Here is a 20618-nt window from a genome sequence, read left to right as displayed (position 1 = left end):
GTCGATCATCACAAAGATGTCGAAGAGTTGGTCTTCCCACAACTGTCCGAGTCTTAGTAATGTCTTGCATAGCTTACTCAAGACTATTTTGTCTCACATGGGTACATGTGTAGATTGTCATGTAACATCTTGTAAAAGTGAAAGACCAAGTGTCGATAGTAGAATGTAACCGTCATGTAGTAGTTGAAGAGTCATGAGGGTAGGTGAAGAGTCACAAAGGGGAATGTCAAGGGTCACCCCATCCTTTGCTATTTATTAAACCTCATAACTCATTGTACAACCTTTTGGGAGCCAAGATTCATATAGGTGTATCTTAGAGAAATCTTGGAGTGTATTGTAAATAGCCTTGGCTTCTCCACAATGCAGAGGTAGTATATCTCTTTGGAGGAGCAGGCGGTAGTTACTGTAACGTTCTGTTGTCGGGACTAGTGGTTGGTCATAGTTCTATGTAGGATTGGAGCTTTCACTTTCTTAATATAACAGAGCCAGCACATTTCATGTATATGTTTTTATTGTATTTCAGCTATCTTGGTTACTCTAATGATATATTTATTCGTTGTTTACACATGTATGTATGGCCTTTTCTATATATGTTTCTATGAATCTTATTGAGATGTGTTGTTGTTTTATCCATCACTTTGGGTGTTGTCTAACCTTCTTTCTAGATTGTGATGTATCTCTCTCGTGTGTCCCTTTCAAGCCGCATGTTGTCACAGGTTTCTAAGGGCACACTCATACCCCTGTTACATGTGTTAGACCCATTCATGGACCTTACTTGTCTTGTTGCACATGTCACACACTTGCTACCAACAGGGGCATCTTAATCACCTCTACGTACAATTGCGATAAAGGCGATACTGTACTACCCCACAGTTGGGACTCCTACACCAAACGGTTTAAGGTCTAGTTGGGAATTCTTACCGAGGAGATCCCCTGACATGTTGGTGGGTCCAGCACCATCAACTAGCACTAGAAGAAGGGCCAAATGACAAGTTGAGTCCTCACATCCTGTTTTGAGTCTTCACGTATTTGTCATGGATATCATTAGGCTCCTCCCTTCGTGATTTTTGTCTAATGCTAAACTTGTCGACATCATGAGGGATTTTTATGATCTCTTATCGGAATTTACTTACAATGGTGAAGGTGAAGTGGCATGGCCTGAGTACTTACACGACTTCCTTAAATTCCTTGAGGATGTAAATGAGTTCGATGAAGTCGAGGTCATCTTGCTTCTTTCACACACACTTCATGAATCCCCACAACGATGGTACCATGACCTACCTCACGGTTCGGTGCACTCACTTAAGAAGTTATATGATCTAATTGAATCTACTTTCCACCATTTTGATCTTGAACCTCTTGACAAAAAACTGTTAAAACAACGGAAGGTTCCGCATGAATCACCTATGGATTTTTGGAAGCGCTTCCATGTACTTCAGTTTAAAGCTCTGAAAAAACAAATGAAACTCCAATATCTTTGCGACAGATTCGAATATTTTCTTCACAAATCACTCGATCCTAAGACAAAGTTGAATTTCAAACCCCGCTCAGCATACTTTGGTGATGGAGCTGCGTAATCCAAGCAGACACAGTCGTTGTCACAAGTGATTATCTACCTTCCCCTTATCAAACAGCTCCACCATTGCAGAGTGATGTGGGAGAACATGAACACACGTTTTTTCAACTGTCTTATCCTCCCAACATCACTGCTCTGAATTTTCAAGCATCATTGGTTGCAAATCCCATGGGTTGTCACATGGATTTGCTACCTCAACCTTCGTCTTTGTGTTATGTTGATCCTTTGGATTGCACTCTCTCGTGTTCTTCTGTTTCGGACTCTACACTTGTTGTGAACGAGGATCAAACCATCAACGAAGTTTGTGTTTCATAACCAACCTACGTTGTCATTCATGATGAGTATGACTGGGAACTTGAACATCAACTTGCGGCGAAGGATAATCTCCTTTTGTCCACACCTCCTCCACTTTTTCCTGACATCTTTGGTGATTCTACCATATCTGTTTTCCCTTGTGTAAATCCATCCATGGATACACCCATTTTTTATCATTCGCAGAACACAATGGATGTAAATTCATCATTCGGAAACGGAGAGGACAAATTATTCATTGAAAATCCACTTAATTTGTCATATGCTTTTTCCATAAACGCAAAGGGTGAACATTCTTTCTTCTCACCTAGCCCTCTGTTTAATTTATCTTATCATGAGGATGCCAATGAAATCCGTGATTTTTTTTATTGTGGTTGTCGTGATCCATTTATTCTCGTGTTCAATCACAATGTTGATTCTATCACTACTAATCTATCTAATCCACTTGTTTATGATGATTTATCTATCAATGAAGTCAAAACCCCACAGACTATCGAGGCACTTCAGCCCGAGCTGATGGTTATGTCAAGCCCTCGCTATCCTAAGGTTGGTTTCACTTTTGATCAGGAAATTGTTGAGCCACCCAAGGCTCCTCATCGCTCATCTGTATGCATTGAAGATCAACCCCACACACAGATTTTGCTTCCTCCATGTGAACTACATGATCCCATAGCTCATGCATTGGGGGAATCTTACACAACAAGCACACTTGCGCGACGCAAGTTGTCTATGTTTCTCACGTTTTCTTGCATGTCACGTTCAAGAGAGTGCATATGCTTAACATTTTCATGCAGTGTAGCACAGCACCATGGTAATTCCACGGATTGCATGTCGTGCTCTTTCACTTTTTTTTTTGTGGACGCATTTAAACTCGAAGTGTGTTTGTCTTCATTGTTATATCTTTCATGTTTGCTGGTTCACCTGAATATGTTGTTCGTGAACCATGCCTTCACCAACATGGGTCGACCAATGCGCCAGTGGCTGCATTGGAAATATCACTTCAAGTGATAAGGCCCATGCACAGTTAGTTTAGGAGTAGGAGTAGTGTTTTCTTTGTCTTGTTTGCTTGCATGCATGTTTTCTTTCTAGATTTGTTGTTTGTTTGCTTGTCTGCTTTATTTGCTTACTTGCTTTGCTTTCACATTTTCTTGTGCTCTTTGTTTTTTTGTTTGCTTTCTTGTTTACATTTGTAGTCTAGTTTCACATGAAACCGTGCGCGACTCTTGAAACAAGCAAGGGTAAAGAGGACTTGTGCAGTTATCAATACTTGGTTATCTGTTGTCATGTCTCTTTATGTAGAACTTGTTGTCTTCAGTCCATGATACACCAATGGAAAATACGTTCTATTCAAAGTGAAACTTGATGAAAACAAAATGCTTGCGCTCTAACTAGTATCACCTACTCTAGTCGGTTGATTTGGGTTAACCCTTGTCAACCCAGTCAAGTAGAGTAAGGTGAGGGGGGAAACCTTAACAAGTATGTCAAAGGTATATAAAAAATACTTCTATGAAGGAACAACCTCTTCTACTCTCAATAACTCGGGATCCCTCTTCTGCCTCTAAAATGAATAAATGCTATGCACAATTATGAGAATGAAAATGAAAAATGAAAATGTGAAAATTTTTGAAAAAATGAAAAATGAATAAGGTGAAAGAAGAGAAAGGCTTCTACACAAAGAGGTGATGCAAGTAACTTCGTTGGGGTACTACCCAGGCTCACTAGAAGCAGATCGATGCTTTTGTTCCTGTGTGACTCTGTCAGGGTACTGTCCAGGCCTACTGGAAGTAGAGCAACACCATATATGAAACTTAAACTCTGACTATCATATTGCTTATGCACCAATATACCCCTCATCCCAATCGAAACAAGTACGTTGACTTGGCTTGGAATGTCTGTTGACCGACCAAGAGCATCGCAGATGCTACATCTTTCAATCAAGCTAGTGTGGAAACCAAGATGATCAGAGAGCTAAACAATACTTCCGAAGGAGTTAGACTTGCTTTTCACGAAACAAGGTCCATTTAGAAAGTTGGAGTTCCACTAGTGTGTCACCAAGTGTTGTAGCAGCTACAACCACCCTCCAAAAATTTTCCTTAGCTTCATTTTTTAGCCTCCCTACCAACCATCCTTAGCATCATGTCTTGCACTGAGTAATTACATAGGCTTCAGCTGAGTTTCAGTGGCTTACCATCCTGTGCATGTCAACTTGTATGCCTCCCACCCATAGGTTTTCATTTCGAACTTAGTCAATTTTCTGGCTGAGATGATCCCGCTAAAAATTGGCAATTCTGGAGGGGAACCAACCTTTCCTCCAGAAATTGCACAATCCTGTTGGGTTCCCTGCTGGGCTCCAGAAATGCACAATCCAGCCAGGCAACCTTTGCTCTAAAAATTGTGCAATCTAGCCCAATACTCGCCTTCAGCTTAGAAATTTCTTAATTCTGACTAACAGTGAGGGCTTCAATGTAGAAATTGTGCAATGCATAAGGGACAACCAATCTTTCTCAACCCAAAAACTGTGGAAATCTCATCCCCAGGCTTGCAGACCGTTGCATGTGCTTTTAGGTTCACTAATTCCCTCCAGGACTGAGAAATTTTTATTTGCATGAATGGGTTTCTTTTCCCAAAAAATAAAAAAATAAAACAAAAAAAAATCCCTATATTTTAGGGATTTATTTTTTGCAGTTGGAGTTTCCATGCAAATATTGTTTAGAAACTTCCCTCCAAGTGTCGCCTTTTCCTAGATTTGTGACATGCGTGTCATAAGCCTCATCCTTATCAAAATTATTTATTCGACGTTGTAGAGCTCATTCCCCACATTGATCTTGGAGCTCATTCCCCACATTGATCCCATCTAGGAGTCTTCGGCACATTCAGCTTAGCTTTTTCTGGGTAAGTTTGCTTTTCATGTCATTTGCTACTTTTTTTCGCTTTTTGTATTTCCTTTTGTATGAATGTTGTTTTCTTGGTTTTTTTGAATGCCTGCTATCGTTTTAAATTTTAATGCATGTTAGCTTGTAGAAGCATTGTTTCAAGTTTTTCATTGCATCTCACTGTTGTTGCATGCATGAAATTGTTTCTGCACCGACGCTCAATGTTGTGACGACTCGCTTCACACAGATGCTTGCTTTCCCATTTTCTGAATCTTGCACTCACTATTTGCATGCATTATCATTCACTCTTGTTTATACTTATCTTTTCCATTCATTCAAAACTTTTCATGTTTTCAGTTGCCCGTCATCGGGTCTGGGTTTCCTTGGCCTGGACCTTACCTTGCCCAAACAACAATGAGAATTTCTGAGAGTGAAGGCTCTTCCTTCCCTCAAGAAACTACGCAAACATGGCCAGCATTGACCTCTAGGCTTACATTGTGCAATTCTAAGAGGCAGTGCCCCCCTGGCCCTAGAAATTACCGAATGCAGTTTGTTGGACTTGCATGTCATTACTGACTGAAATTGTGCATTACACAGTTTCAACCATCAGAAGGCCAAGATAAATTGTGCATTAGGCAGTTCTAGCAGTCATTCAACCTCTTGGTAGCCCGCACTATGCCTTACATAGTTTTGGCAGTCAATCTCCCAACCTCCCGGTGAAAATTGTGCAATCTTCTCAGTTAGTCACCTGGGTATGTTGCACGTTAATCCTAAAATTTGTTTTGGATTTTAACTAATAGATTGCTTGCCATGAGCATTTCTATGTCTCCATGTATCACAGGTGTTCAACTGTCTCTCATCAGTACAGTTTCAATGGCCTCCAAGAGAGCAGGCTCAAAGGACATCTTTGGAAGTGCAACTGGAGATGCGGTTGGGTAAGTGTCTATGAGCTTGCCTATCTACGAAGACACCAAGTTGTTCATAGACAAAGCCATCAATATTAAATTGCAAGACATCAACGACACATTCTCAAGCGCATTTGAGGAAAATATGGAAGACCGTAGGGTCTATGTCAACATTCACAAGTCTGGCTTGTATCGAATTGCATGCAGGTATCTCACATTTCCATGCGTGGACATGATCCACTGTATTGTCTCACACACTAATCCTAAGACAATGGTGTTAAGCAGTGTCAGCGAGAAAGATCTTACTACCTTCAGGGCAAAGGACTTTTAGGAGATGTATCACTTGCCACAACCGGTGATCACAATGGAGAAACCCTTCAGCAAACCCAACAGCAGTGCAAAATCAAGAGATATCTTGAAGAGCTAGGAAAAAGAGCCAGCCAAGTTCAGGACAACACCCAGCCAATTTTACAAGATGAAGATATTATGGAAGGCATAACAGTACTTGGTCATATTTGTATGTTGTTTATATGACCAAGAGAGCACAGAGACCTTCCCGCAGAGTTTGGTGATTGTGTTGGACCAATTGGATAGTGAAGGAAGACCTTGAAACTAGTCTGACATGTTGGCTCTTAGGTTGAAGGAGCAAGTGACAAAAGCCCGACATCTACCCAAGGGTCAACAAGTAGAGGTATACATGTCCACTTACATACTGGATGCAGTCTATGCTCGTCAGCAGTTCCTAGGCTTGAGTTGGGCATGGACACCTTCGAAAACCTCTGTGCATACATATTTCAGATTGTTCTTTGAATGCATCTTCTGCGGAGTTATCACACAGTTTTGATACCACTTTGTCACCCCAGTGTACAAAATGATATTTGAGCAAGATCCACCTTGCATGTCGCAAGCAACGATGGAGGCATTGATCGACATATTAGATTGGTATGCCTCTCCCCTTGGCACCTGCATACAGATGTACAGTGTGGAGAAGACTCTGCATGTTTTACCGAAGTTTTCCATGGACAAGCTCATCATACAGGAGGAGTCATATCACATCTCGACATGGTTGTCAGCGAGATTGTACAAGAAGAAGAAACACCTTGGTCTGCTCTTCCTTTGTAGAGTGGGTTGTACAAGATATAGAATCTAATGCATGCTGAGGCCGAGACAGAGGAGTTCAAAAGATTCACCTTTGGCACGAGAAGTTCCAATCTGTATGACCCGGTTTACTTGGTGAAGGACCATTGTGTGAGAGTGTGGTTTCCTTGGATCCACAGGGTGTGTCATTGGCTTGAGGAAGACCCATGGAGATATTTCTATCACTTCTCCAGGCTCAATGATCCAGTTGGCATAGCTATAGAGTGGTTGGCAATGCGGAAAGAAGAAGCATCTCAGAGAGCACCATCATAAGCAACAGCAGAGGGTAATGTACCTGCACATGAAAAAGGCAATAGAAAGGTTGTTGATAGCATAGAGGCATAACAAAGCTACAAGTTCAAAGCAGATTCACTTGTGATGAAAGTAGCTTTGGAGATTGAGGTTAAGAGGTGATAGCATGACAAGGGGATCACGCAAAGGCTAAGAGAGAAACAGAGGATGGAGGAAATAGAAAATGAGTTGCAAGAGTTGAAGAAATAACTCCGGGAAGAACAGGAGTTGCACAGAAGAGAGAAGGAAGTGCACCAAAAATAGGCATAGCAGGGGGCACGACATGCATAGATTAATGAAACTTCACCCATACATGTTATAGACTCATCCATCAGCTGCCACATAGAGGACAGGGTGGGCAGTCGCAGGAGCAGGACTTAGCTCAAGAGATTGAACAAATGCTAGAGTAGATGGATATGGATATGGTCCAGCCAGAGTCAGATCAGGATATTAACTGCATGCCTCGGAACCAAGAGGTCACCTCACCGATTTCACTAGATTTGGAAGCAGAGAAATTCCCAAGCGATCAAGGAGACACAGAGATCCTTGAAGACAATCTGGAGGCAGAGATGCACAACATATCTTACGATAAGTCACAACACAGAGTTGTGTATTCACGCAGAGTTCCCACTCCGGATGTTCACATATCTCTTGTGCAATTTGAAGAATGAGTGATCGTATCCGATGTGCGCAAGCATCCAATAACATTGGCTGATGCTACCAGAGCATATGTTGAATCCATCATCTCGAGTGTTCGATTGTTGATAGCAGAGAACGAGCATATGGCTAAGGAGTTACAAGCGACCAAGTAGGGAGGGGAACAAGTTACATCATCTGCCAAAGGAGAGTTGAAGAGAGTGATACTGGATGACGTATCGTCCCTCGAGACAGTCATGTGAATGTTGTATTTCAGATTTTTCACTGTGCATAAGTCAGTTGTCCATCTCAATGGTTGGCAGTAGCAATGTGCTAGGAGAGCATGCATCTTGTCAAATATGCATACTATTGTCAATCGCATGCAAACATGGACAATGAGCATTGAGGTACAAAGGAGCCCCATTGCACTTTCCAAATATGATGAAGCCAAAGGCGGTAGAGTTGAAGGCACGCATCCGGAGTCAGATCTGGAATAATGAGGAACTCCCGCAGCTCATCACCAGTTTGCAGGCTTCACATGCACAGGTTTTCAAAAGCATGGATTTCATTTTGTGCACGCATGCAATCCCATCTATTAGCACACTCACTGAGACAAAGTCAAAGAACCAATTCTTACTGGAGCTGGACATGTACTTTGATGAGTTGATGCGTGTAGCCACTAGTGAAGACTTGAAGATTAGTGCATACACTATGCATCAATATGTTGCTGGTTTGGCTGCACTTAAGACTATAATGCGCATGTTATTAGACGATTTGGATAGAGGTGAAAAATCAGTGTACCCGGATGCACGCGGACACCATAATGGACTACCAAGCTTGGCATAAGTTCGCCACCGTCGATCATGTTAGGTCCCTATAATACTAGTGATTACCCCATTACTATTGTAGTTGTATCCCTTATTAATATTGTTGTGCCCCTATTGTCCCCATATTGTTATTACTGTGCCCCATAGAATCCCTCTATTATTATTTTTGTGGCTTTATATTATTATTGTTAGGTCGGCTGGGTTATATTGTGACTCCTTAGACTCCTATATATAGAAAGGATGTTTTGTCATTTGAATCATCCAAGAATTGTTCATTTATGTAATGTGAAGGAGGTTTCCCCCTCGAAGAGGCTGAATTCTAAGGCGTTGATCTATCTTTTCTATCTTTTTTTGAGCTGGTTTCATAACATTTGGTATCAGAGCTTTGGATTCTAGGGTTTTGCTGCTCCAAATAGATGATCGTGACACTTTGCTATAACTTTTTTTCTGTGACGTTTCAGAAGCTAAAAAAAAAAAAACCCATTTGAGAAGAAATTGAACTGAACCTCGAGTCAGAATTTCAGAGCATTTTGCGCTATATTTGCGAAGATATGATCTGAGGAAGTTGGTCTTTTTGCAGACTCTTGAATTACATTCCAAACAGGTGACCTGGGGAAAATCATCATAACTTTCACTCTGAGCATCGGATTGAAATTTCATAAGAAGGTACAAAAAGAGGACAGACTGTAGTTTCTTGTATATATTTTTCAGAGAAAAAGGTCGAAATAGTGACTCGTGGCACATCGTACAAGTTCGCTCTACTGAAGTAGTCTATAATCAAGTCACTGTGGGAGATTTGGCATAACTCTTCCTTGGAGAATCCAATTTGGATCAGACTAGTGGCATTGGAAAGAAGACACAGAGGGCTATTGCAGGTCGTAATTTCAAAACTGGATGATCCGAAATTTCATAGATACATCAGAGGCAATATCGAGCTCCTACAAAGTGAAAAAAGGTGTGTAGATTTTTTTAACTTTTTTCTTAAGCTTGGTTTGAAAAATTATTTTGAAGAATTCAAAGGGCATAGTAGAGCATTATTATCGGTAACTGATGCCCCGAGGAAATAAAATGAAAACACCTAGTAAGCAACCTGAAAGCGCTAGCATGACTCATGAAGAAGAGGAAGAAATGCTACATGACATATCAAAATTACAAGACCAAGTGCAACAAATGTCACTCTCACAAAAGCTAACAGAAGCTAAGATAAATGGTGTGGAATCTAAGATAAATGGCGTGGAATGCAAGATAAAGGGCTTGGAAGCTAAGGTGAATGGCATGGAAGCTAAGATGGACGATTTGAAGATAGATTTGAAGACAGACATGGAAGATTTGAAGACAGATTTGACAAAGTTTCTACAAGAAATGCTTACTAATGGTGAAAGGGTAGTAAAGGAAACTCATGATGAGAACAAAAGAAATGTTAATCATGATTTCATAGACTCTAATGTTGGATCGAAGACCCACCATATTCCAAAAATCGATATGATGAAGTTTGATGGCAAGGATCCCGCAACATGGATATTACAAATGGAGAAATTTTTCGATCTCAATAATGTGCAAAACACACAAAAGGTACGTATTGCAACTTTATATTTGGAACCAAATCAGTTTGTATGGTATCAATGGCTTTGCTCTTGTAAACAAATTATCACTTGGGCAATTTTTACGGAAGAATTGACAGCACATTATGAGGATACAAAAAGCAACACTTTTTTTAGCCAATTGATAAGTCTCAAATAAAAGGGTTCAATAATGGAGCACATTGAGGAGTTCCAAAAATTGAACATAAGGGTAAAAAATATTCCAGAGGAGCATAGGATTGATGTGTTCATAGGGACTTTAAAGGATAATATCCAACATGATGTTCGCCTTTGGGAACCTGATTCATTAGAGAAGGCATTCAGGTTAGCAAGAAAAATGGAAAGCAAAATTATGGAAACCAGGAAGCATACCACTCACAACTATAAAGATGGAAGTGTTGTTGCCCCTAGTCTTCCACAACCTATAAGGTTGACACCACAACAATTGGAAGAAAAAAGAGCAAAAGGGCTTTGTTACAGTTTTGATAGCAAATACACTAAAGGTCATAAGTGTGCTGAGAAGAAATTATTCTATATCGATTGTGAAGAGGAAGAAGAAAAGGAGCAAGAAAGGTCAAAAGAAGAGGATATACTCCAGGAACAAAGCCTAGATAAAGAAGAAATGAATCCGACCATATCTTGTAATGCATTGGTTGGAATTACCACTCCTCAAACCATCAAGATAGAAGGACAAATCAAGAAGAAAAAGGTAATAGTGTTGATTGATTCAGGAAGTACCCACAATTTTATTCATTGTAAGATAGCAAAAGAATTGAATTGCTTCCTATATCCAGCACCAGAGTGTCAAGTGATGGTTGCAAATGGAGGAACGATAAATTGCTCTGGAAAGTGCCATAATATCAAGCTATCCATGGGAGAATATGTATTATCTAGCCCAATGCTGTCCATTCCAATGGGAGGTGCTGATGTTGTACTCGGAGTCCAATGGCTACAATCCTTGGGTACAATAGCTTTTAATTTTCAAGAACTTTTCATGAAATTTTCTGTGGAAGGAAAGGAAGTTGAATTAAGGGGTATTGCAGGGAAACTAGGAAAGATAATCAGTTCTAACGGTATGACAAAGCTTCTAAAAAAGGAACAAAGAGGTGTAATTGCACAATTATGTTCACTAGATGTTTCCACATTGGAATCATCTATTTCTCCCGATCTCCAAAAAGTCTTGGACAATCATTCCAAGTTATTTGAGACTCCCAAAGGTCTCCCACCTATTCGTGATCATGATCATGCTATTCATCTGATTCCAGGAAGTGTTCCTCCAAACATCAGGCCGTAAAGATATCCCTATTCCCAAAAGAGTGAAATTGAATTTATGGTTGCAGAAATGCTAGAGGCTGGTATAATTCAACCTAGTCAAAGTTCTTTCTCTGCTCCAGTAGTATTGGTGCACAAGAAGGATGGATCATGGCGCATGTGTCTGGATTATAGGGAGCTCAACAAGCTCACTATTAAAGATAAGTTTCCCATTCCTGTCATTGATGAATTACTGGATGAATTGCATGGATCAATTTACTTCACCAAGTTGGATCTTCGTTCAGGATATCATCAAATCAGAATGAAGACTGAAGACATTCCGAAAATAGCATTTAGAACTCATGAGGGTCATTATGAATTTTTGGTCATGCCTTTTGGCCTTACCAATGCACCTTCTACATTTCAAGGTTTGATGAATTCCATTTTTAAACCCTTCCTTAGAAAATTTGTGTTAGTATTTTTTGATGATATACTAATCTACAGCAAGTCTTGGAAGGATCATGTTGAACATGTTGACAGGGTGCTACAAATATTGGAGGAGAAACAATTATATGCAAAAATATCCAAATGCTTCTTTGGAGTACAAGAGGTAGAATATCTGGGTCATATTGTATCTCATGAAGGAGTTAAAGTAGACCCTAGCAAAATTAAAGCCATTAAGGAATGGAAAATCCCCACATCCATAAAGCATCTTCAAGGATTTCTCGAGTTGACAGGGTATTATCGAAAATTTGTTAAGAACTATGGGAGAATAGCAGCACCTCTAACAACATTATTGAAGAAAGATGCATTTTCATGGACTCCAGAAGCAACAAAGGCCTTCAAAAATCTTAAAGAGGCAATGTGCCAAGCACCGGTCTTAGCTACACCGAACTTCACAAAAACCTTTATTGTGGAATGTGATGCTTCAAGAAATGGAATTGGTGTTGTTTTAATGCAAGATGAAAGACCCATTGCTTTTGAAAGTCATCCAATCAAGGGAAAGTTTTTACACAAAGCTATTTATGAGAAGGAAATGTTGGCAATACTCCATGCAATTAAGAAATGGCGACCCTACCTAATGGGAAGACACTTCAAGGTAAAAACAGATCATGATAGCCTTAAAAACTTTTTAGAACAAAGATTATCCTTTGAAGAGCAACAAAAGTGGGTCACAAAGATGTTGGGTTATGACTTTGAAATCATCTACAAAAAAGGGAAGCAAAATGTGGTGGCTAATGCACTCTCAAGAAAGGATGAGGATGTGGAAGCATTGTTGTGCGCCATTTCTATTATCCAACCAGATTGGATAAATGAAGCAAGGGAGGAATGGAAGAATGATGAAGAAGTGTGGGCACTTATTCGAAAGTTACAACAAGATTCCAGTACATCTGATACATTTATCTAGCAAAATGATTCGTTATGGTACAAAGATTTTTTATACCTCTGTAAGAATTCCCAACTAAAACAAAAGATTCTTATGGAATTGCACACTTCTCCCTTAGGAGGGCACTTAGGATTTTTAAAAACTTACCACAGGGTTAAGAAGGAATTTTTTTGGGATGGCCTTAAATCGGATATTCAAAAGTTTGTGGCAGAATGTTTGGATTGCCAACAAAATAAAGTTGAAACAATTAAGACACCGGGTCTATTACAACCTTTATCCATTCCAAGCCAACGTTGGGAGGAGGTTTCAATGGATTTTATCATAGGTTTACCCAAGTCTGAGGGAAAGAGTGCGATCATGGTGGTAGTTGACAGACTTACCAAGTATGCACACTTTTGTGCATTATCACATCCATTTAAAGCCAGTACAGTTTCTACTGCATTTATGGAAACAATTCAAAAGCTACATGGAAACCCAAAGATTATTGTAAGTGACAGAGATCCCATTTTCACTGGAAATTTTTGGACATAATTATTTTCTTGTCTTGGTACTCAGTTAGCTCATAGCTCATCTTATCATCCTCAATCTGATGGGCAAACTGAGATAGTAAACAAATGTTTGGAAGGATATCTTCGTTGCTTTGTATCTAATAAACAGACACAATGGGTCAAATGGTTGCCTCTGGCTGAATGGTGGTATAACACTTCCTTCCATACAGCAACAAAAATGACCCCATTTATGGCACTTTATGGATATCAGCCACCATCCATCACATCATATTTAAGAGAAAATTCTAAGGTTCAAGCAGTGGAACATCACATCGAACATCAACAACAAGTCCTCCAACTCTTAAAGGATAACCTCATGTTGGCAGAGAATAGAATGAAACAACAGGCAGATCAACATCGCAGTGAAAGAAGTTTTGATGTAGGTGATTGGGTATTCCTACGGCTACAACCATATAAGCAAATGTCCCTCAAGCAAGCTAAGAAGGATAATAAATTATCACCAAAGTATTATGGTCCATACAAGGTGTTATCTCAAAATCAGGCCCTGATAGGCTGCTGGTCAGGTTGACTCTAAGTAACTATTTCAAACCTACTTTAGGCTGAGGCTTAGCCTCCTCAACCTGAGAGGGCTCTCTCTTGATGTATTAATGATTTTGATTAAAGATAAGATGGCTAACTCTTATAGAACAACTGTGAAAAATATGAATGGTGGAAACACATTAAACAACTATCCATTGGGCTTATGGAGTCAACAACACCTCAATATAACTATGAACTCAACCTTACATGGAAGTCAGGGCATTCAGCATTTAAACATTCAGAACATAAACTCATATGGGACCACACAGTTTATAAATGTATACAGGAAGTCAGAGCACATTCAATGAATTTTGAGTGATTATACATCCATACCACTGTAAGAATTAAGAAAAGGACAACATCACATATTCTGAACATAACAAATCCTTCATGAATCCTGAGAAGTAAAGTCAAGCATGTATTACTGAAAATGAGTCTTTACATAGGCCAAATACAAGCTTTTCATAAAATTTCCAACCATAGAGTTAGTCATCTATCCATATCTTTAATCAATATCATTAACCCTTTGAGAGAGCCCTCTCAGGCTAAGGAGGCTAAGCCTTAGCTAAAAGATTGGTTTGAAATAGTTACACTGAGATAGTCTGATCAGCAGCCTATCAGGGTCCTATTTTGGTGATAACATTTTGGTGCGTCTGCCGGGAGTCTGAAGATTATTCGTTCCTGAAATCAAGAGACTGAACTTCTGAAGGTAGCAGGAGCTCAGAAGAATTTTCGAGGCTGCAATCTACCTTGGGCAACTCCATTGTTGAAGAATTCAAAATTCATACATTCATGGTGATTCCACTGGAGTTATGAAGGACCCAGATGCTACCATTCTTATTTCAAGGTATGCATGCATAGATTTTTCAGGTATTCATGGTTTCCCAAATCATTTTCCCAAGGATGCATATTTTCTAAGGAATGGTCCAAAATTCAACGGAGAAGATTTAAATTTAACTTTGAAGCATATATCAGATTTTTGTGATTTTACAGAGCTTCTTAGAGTTAAACATGAGGATGTTTGCATTATGTTGTTCTATGATTCATTTCAAGGGAAATGTAAACAGTGGATTGAAAGCTTTCCTACCAAATCCATTAAGTCATTTGAATACTTTTGGCTTATGTTTTTGGAGGAATGGATAGATAGATCAAATGTGGTGGCAAACTCTCCTTCAATTCAAGGTTTCAAACAATGGAATGATGATCATATTAATGAAGAATAGATGAAAGTTTTTCTTTGTCCTTGTCTTCGTATCTAAAATCATTTGAGTGCAAGGCAAAGGATAAGATGAAATTTTTGGATGAAGTTGCTAAAGACATTGAGAAAGACATTGAAGGTTTACAAGGTCAAATTCAGGCATATAGTTTTCATAATCATGATCATTATTTTCAGAAGCTTTCTATGGCATAACACAAGGAGAGAGTATTGCTTCCTTTCTCTTTCACGATTGAGGAACTGTACACTGTTGTTGAAGATCAGATTGCACAACCAGAAAGTTACAAGAATCATCAAGCTGATCATGTATTCTGGGATCCTATAGCCAAATATATGGAAGAGTTTTACTTTCGAGTGTTTCAGTTTTTCTATGAAAATCAGAGGCAATTTCAGTGGCACTGGTCATCACAATATCATTGTGGATCTGAACTCCGATGCAGTCAAAAAACTCAAATATCAGATAAGACAAATGATTGGCTACATTGGAAATTTCACATTGATTGAGCTGAAAGAAGTTTGAATTGATAGGGTAGGTAGGTAGGAAAATGAAAATAAGCTCGAGGTTGACTGAGAAAATTTTTTTTTAGTAGATATAGACTTCTCTCTCCTATGGTGATTATCAAGTTCAAAGCCCGAGGTGAAGGCCCCAGAAGCTTGAAAGGGATGCTTGTCAAGCAAATTTCTGTTTGTCATAAATGGATAAGGCACTGGACATATGAGTTCTTAGTGTACTACAGGAGCACACTATCCCAAGTGGAGCCACTGTTATCACTTAAGAATTCTAATTTCAAAACCGCTCACATTAGTTTGATGGTAAAAAATTCAGTGCTAGTCTTGTTTTGAGTTTTTGTTTGCCTTAGAGTCTGAGTCTAAGGAGTCCACTATGCATCCTCATTCACCACTAGTCTCATAATTTACACAATTTCCATGTGTCAACTTTGTTCAAAGGTTATTATGTGCTACAAAGCTCTTTAGGTGATTTCGTAGCGCATAAAGTCAGTTTCTGGTGATTTCGTAGCGAAACACGGTCTAAGTGATTTTATGCTGATCCATAGCAAATCTCACCCAGCTGTCATACTTATCAGAATCTGCTGTGTTTTAGATCGTTAGGTGTCATGGTACTGGCACATGTTGCAGTTGTTGCTGAGAAGGAGACAAAGGGTTCTGTGTACTATCTGAATGCATTTAATGGAAAGTTGCTTGCTGGCATCAATCAAAAGATTCAGGATACAGTTATCTTGACACGAAACAACCTTCACATAAAGAACGGTTATTTCCTAGCATTGCTCGAAATCAAGGCACAGGACTTCGCAACCGACAAAGCATCATATCAAAAAGTCCACCTAGTAATTCTGTTGGGTTTTTCTCTAGATCAACACCACCAGACAACCATGGGGGAACAATGGCATCCTCAAATCTTGCATCTTCTCCTCATGGATCATGTCTTGGCAGTGGCATTTTTGCTGGAAGTAGTTCGCCAGTTGGTTCCATGCCAAAGTCTTTTCCTCCTTTTCAGCATCCAAGTCATGAACTTTTGGAAGATCATGGTTTTAAACAACAGAAATATTTGAAATACTACAAGCGTTGCCTGGCAGAGCGCAAGAGAGTTGGTACTGGTTGCAGTGAGGAAATGAATACTCTCTACAGATTTTGGTCATTTTTCCTCAGAAATAATTTCAACCGCTCCATGTATAATGAGTTCCGAAGATTAGCACTGGAAGATGCAGCAGCAAAGTATAATTACGGCATGGAGTGCCTTTTTAGGTTCTACAGCTATGGATTGGAGAAGAAATTTAAGGAAAGTCTCTATGAGGATTTTGAACAGTTAACCATTGAATTCTACAAGAAGGGGAATCTCTATGGTCTTGAAAAATATTGGGCATTTCATCATTATCGCAAGAAGGATGCCAGGCATTTGAAAAAGCATCAAGAATTGGAAAGGTTACTTACAGAGGAGTTCCGAACAATACACGACTTTCCACCAAAAGATAAATTGCCCAAAGATGTTAATGCAAATGAGAAAGCGAGCAATGGTTTATCCTCTATGGATGATGTGAAGACTGGGATATCCATCTGCTGAACAAATCTTGTTGATATTTGAGCCATCAGTTGCATATCTTATCATATATCAGGATTTTTGCTGTGTTATTCAGTGTTCCAGTCTCATTTTCAAGGGCTTCTCCAGGCGTATTTCTTGTCAAGAGAAACTCCATTAACCTCAATGTAATTGAAGAATTACCATCACTACATTGACATTTGTTGTTCTGCCTCTTGAAAGGTCGATAATTGGGGTCAAATCTCTGGTTGTGAAGCTATACATCCACTAGGCTCATGGCCGTTGGAATTTCTTTTTGATACGAGTAATGGCTAGTTAAGGTGGCTGCAAAGTTTGTTATCTAAGTCTTGCAATTTGTTGCTAGCGGCTGTGGCAATTAATATTGGCAGGAATCATTTCATAGCTGCCAGCCCTGTTTTTGGTTGCAATCAAGAGGGAACTATATTAGCACATCCCCTTGCACCTGAAGAGAAGATGCCTATACAATTTGCACGTGAGGTACTAGCCAGATTCATACAGTTATATTTGGAACAGTGAATGGTGTTATTGGTGTCATTGCATCTTTTCCTCAGGAGAAATATCTGTTTCTTGAAAAGTTGCAAGCAAATCTTGTCAAAATGATCAAGGGAGTAAGGTGCTTAAGCCATGAATAGTGGCGATCATTTAGCTATGAAAGGAAGACTGTGTTTTTGAAATTACACAGCAGTTTCGTAGCGCGCTACGAAACTGCTGTAGCTGCATGTTACAATTGAGTTGATCAATTATGATTGACAAAGCAGCAAATCTTTTTGAAAGGTTTTGTCATCACACAGGTACATGGGAAAGGCTTACAGCACATCAAGGACGTGGCAGTCTTCTCCATTTTGGGTAATTAAAGGATAAAGGACATGCTTCTTTGGATTCGAATATTTTGAGGAAAACTAAAGACCAGTAAACAGGGGTAGTTTCCTATGTTTCAGGGCATTGGAAAACATGTGACATTGAAGACAAACATGGAACCTTGAAGACTCATCATAGCTAAACTAGAAGGGAACCAGATGTCAAAGAACGAGGATGATTATAGACCAAGGCTGTTATGGAATTAGAGTCCTACTTGATTTAGATGTCTAGAAAGGTCTAGTGGAAGTTTGTTACATTAAATAGGCAGTATAGGCAGTTGAAAGCTAAACAGATGTCAGTAATAGAAGTAGTTTTCGAATTCCCCTCATGCTGGAGGAGGAATCTTGATCAGTTAGAATAAGAGCTCTATATATAGCTGAAACAGCAAGGTAATCAGGGTTGGAAAATGTTAGAGAAAAAGACTACTTTTGTAAATGATATGCAGGGATTGATATATACAGAAGCAGTTGGACTTTTCTGAAGCTGAGATTCTTAGTGTACTTCAGTGAGCTTCATCTTTTATCTTTGAAATGCTTTACTTCCATAGTCTTAATGCTTACTTCTCAGGATTCATGAAGGATTTTTTATGTTCAGAATATGTGATGTTGTCCTTTCCTTAATTCTTACAGTGGTATGGATGTATAATCACTCAGAATTCACTGAATGTGCTCTGACTTCTTGTATACATTCATAAACTGTGTGGTCCCATATGAGTTTATGTTCTGAATGTTTAAATGTTGAATGCCCTGACTTCCATGTAGGTATTAAACTCTGATCTATCACTTTAAATTATTTCCTTTTGAATACCTTGATGTATCATTACTCAAAATTCATGCCCACATGCTCTGACTCCTATGAACTTCAAGTTATTGAGACTTTCTTGAATGTGTCACTCTTTCATTGAAGTATATACAAGCCTCAGTTTTATAAGAAGAGCTATTTGTTATCCTTATCTCTGTCACTGACTCCATAGCCCAATGGTAGCAAGTCTCCATCTTCCAATCTACAAACATATAAAATCACAAACCATAGAGTTAGCCATCTATCCATATCTTTAATCAATATCATTAACCCTTTGAGAGAGCCCTCTCAGGCTAAGGAGGCTAAACCTTAGCTAAAAGATTGGTTTGAAATAGTTACACTGAGATAGTCTGATCAGCAGCCTATCAGGGTCCTATTTTGGTGATAACACAAGGTGTTGCAAAAGATTGGTACTATGGCATACGAATTGGAGCTTCCTGCAACTTCTCAATTACACCCAGTTTTCCATGTTTCATGTTTAAAGAAGGTTATAGGCGACAAGCTCCTAGTTCAAACAATATTTCCAGAACTTGACGAGGAAGGAAAAATTATATTGGATCTGGAAGCAGTCATAGAAACAAGAACTCGACAGCTACGAAATCGATCAATTTCGGAGTATCTTATCAAGTGGAAGGACTTATCCGCTGAAGATTCCACATGGGAGGATGAAAATTTTATACAAAAGCATCCAGAACTACTCAAGCATTGAGGACAACACTTTTTTGAAGGAGAGGGGCATGTTAGGTCCCTATAATACTAGTGATTACCCCATTACTATTGTAGTTGTATCCCTTATTAATATTGTTGTGCCCCTATTGTCCCCATATTGTTATTACTATGCCCCATAGAATCCCTCTATTGTTATTTTTGTGGCTTTATATTATTATTGTTAGGTCGACTGGGTTATATTGTGACTCCTTACACTCATATATATAGAAAGGAGGTTTTGTCATTTGAATCATCCAAGAATTGTTCATTTATGTAATGTAAAGGAGGTTTCCCCCTCGAAGAGGCTGAATTCTAAGGCGTTGATCTATCTTTTCTATCTTTTTTTGAGCTGGTTTCATAACAGATCATCACAAGGATGTCGAAGAGTTGGTCTTCCCACAACTTTTTGAGTCTTAGTAATGTCTTTCATGGCCTACTAAAGGCTATTTTGTCTCACATGGGTACATGTTCAGATTGTAATGTAACATCTTATAAAAATAAAAGACCAATTGTCAATAGTAGAATGTAACAGTCATGTAGTAGTTGAAGAGTCATGAGGGTAAGTGAAGAGTCACAAAGGGGAATTTCAAGGGTCACCCCACCCTTTTCTATTTATAAAACCTCATAACTCATTGTATACGCCAAGCTTCCTATAGGTGTATCTTAGAGAAATCTTGGAGTGTATTGTAATGAGCCTTGGTTTCTCCACAGTGCAGAGCTTATATCTCTTTGGAGGAGCAGGAGATAGTGACTGTAACGTTCCGTTGTCAGGACTAGTGGTTGGTCATAGTTGCTTGGAGCTATCACTTTGTTAATATAACAGAGCCAACACATTTCATGCATATGTTGTTATTGTATTTCAGTTATATTGGGTACTATAATGATATATATATTTGTTGTTTACGCATGTATTTATGGAATTTTTATATATGTTTGTATGAATCTTATCAAGATGTGTTGTTGGTTTAACCATCACTTTGGGTCGTTGGCTAACCTTCTTTCCAGCTTGTGATGTATATCTCTTGTGTGTTCACTTTCAAGCTGCGTGTTGTCACAAGCTTCGAAGGGGTGCACTCATACCCTTGTTACATGTGT

The 20618-nt window shown here is 39.2% G+C and overlaps 1 pseudogene; it reads left to right on the top strand.

Moving 5' to 3' along the window:
* LOC149259743 (la-related protein 1A pseudogene) overlaps positions 1-17208 on the top strand; it is a 62273-nt pseudogene extending 45065 nt beyond the window's left edge.
* The last annotated feature ends 3410 nt before the right edge of the window (positions 17209-20618 follow it).

Source organism: Pinus tabuliformis, chromosome 6, assembly GCF_031772625.1.
Source record: "Pinus tabuliformis cultivar Carrire ecotype Pingquan chromosome 6, CPIR1, whole genome shotgun sequence".
NCBI classification, from domain to species: Eukaryota; Viridiplantae; Streptophyta; class Pinopsida; order Pinales; family Pinaceae; genus Pinus; species Pinus tabuliformis.
This window is presented reverse-complemented; position numbering and strand designations above follow the sequence as displayed.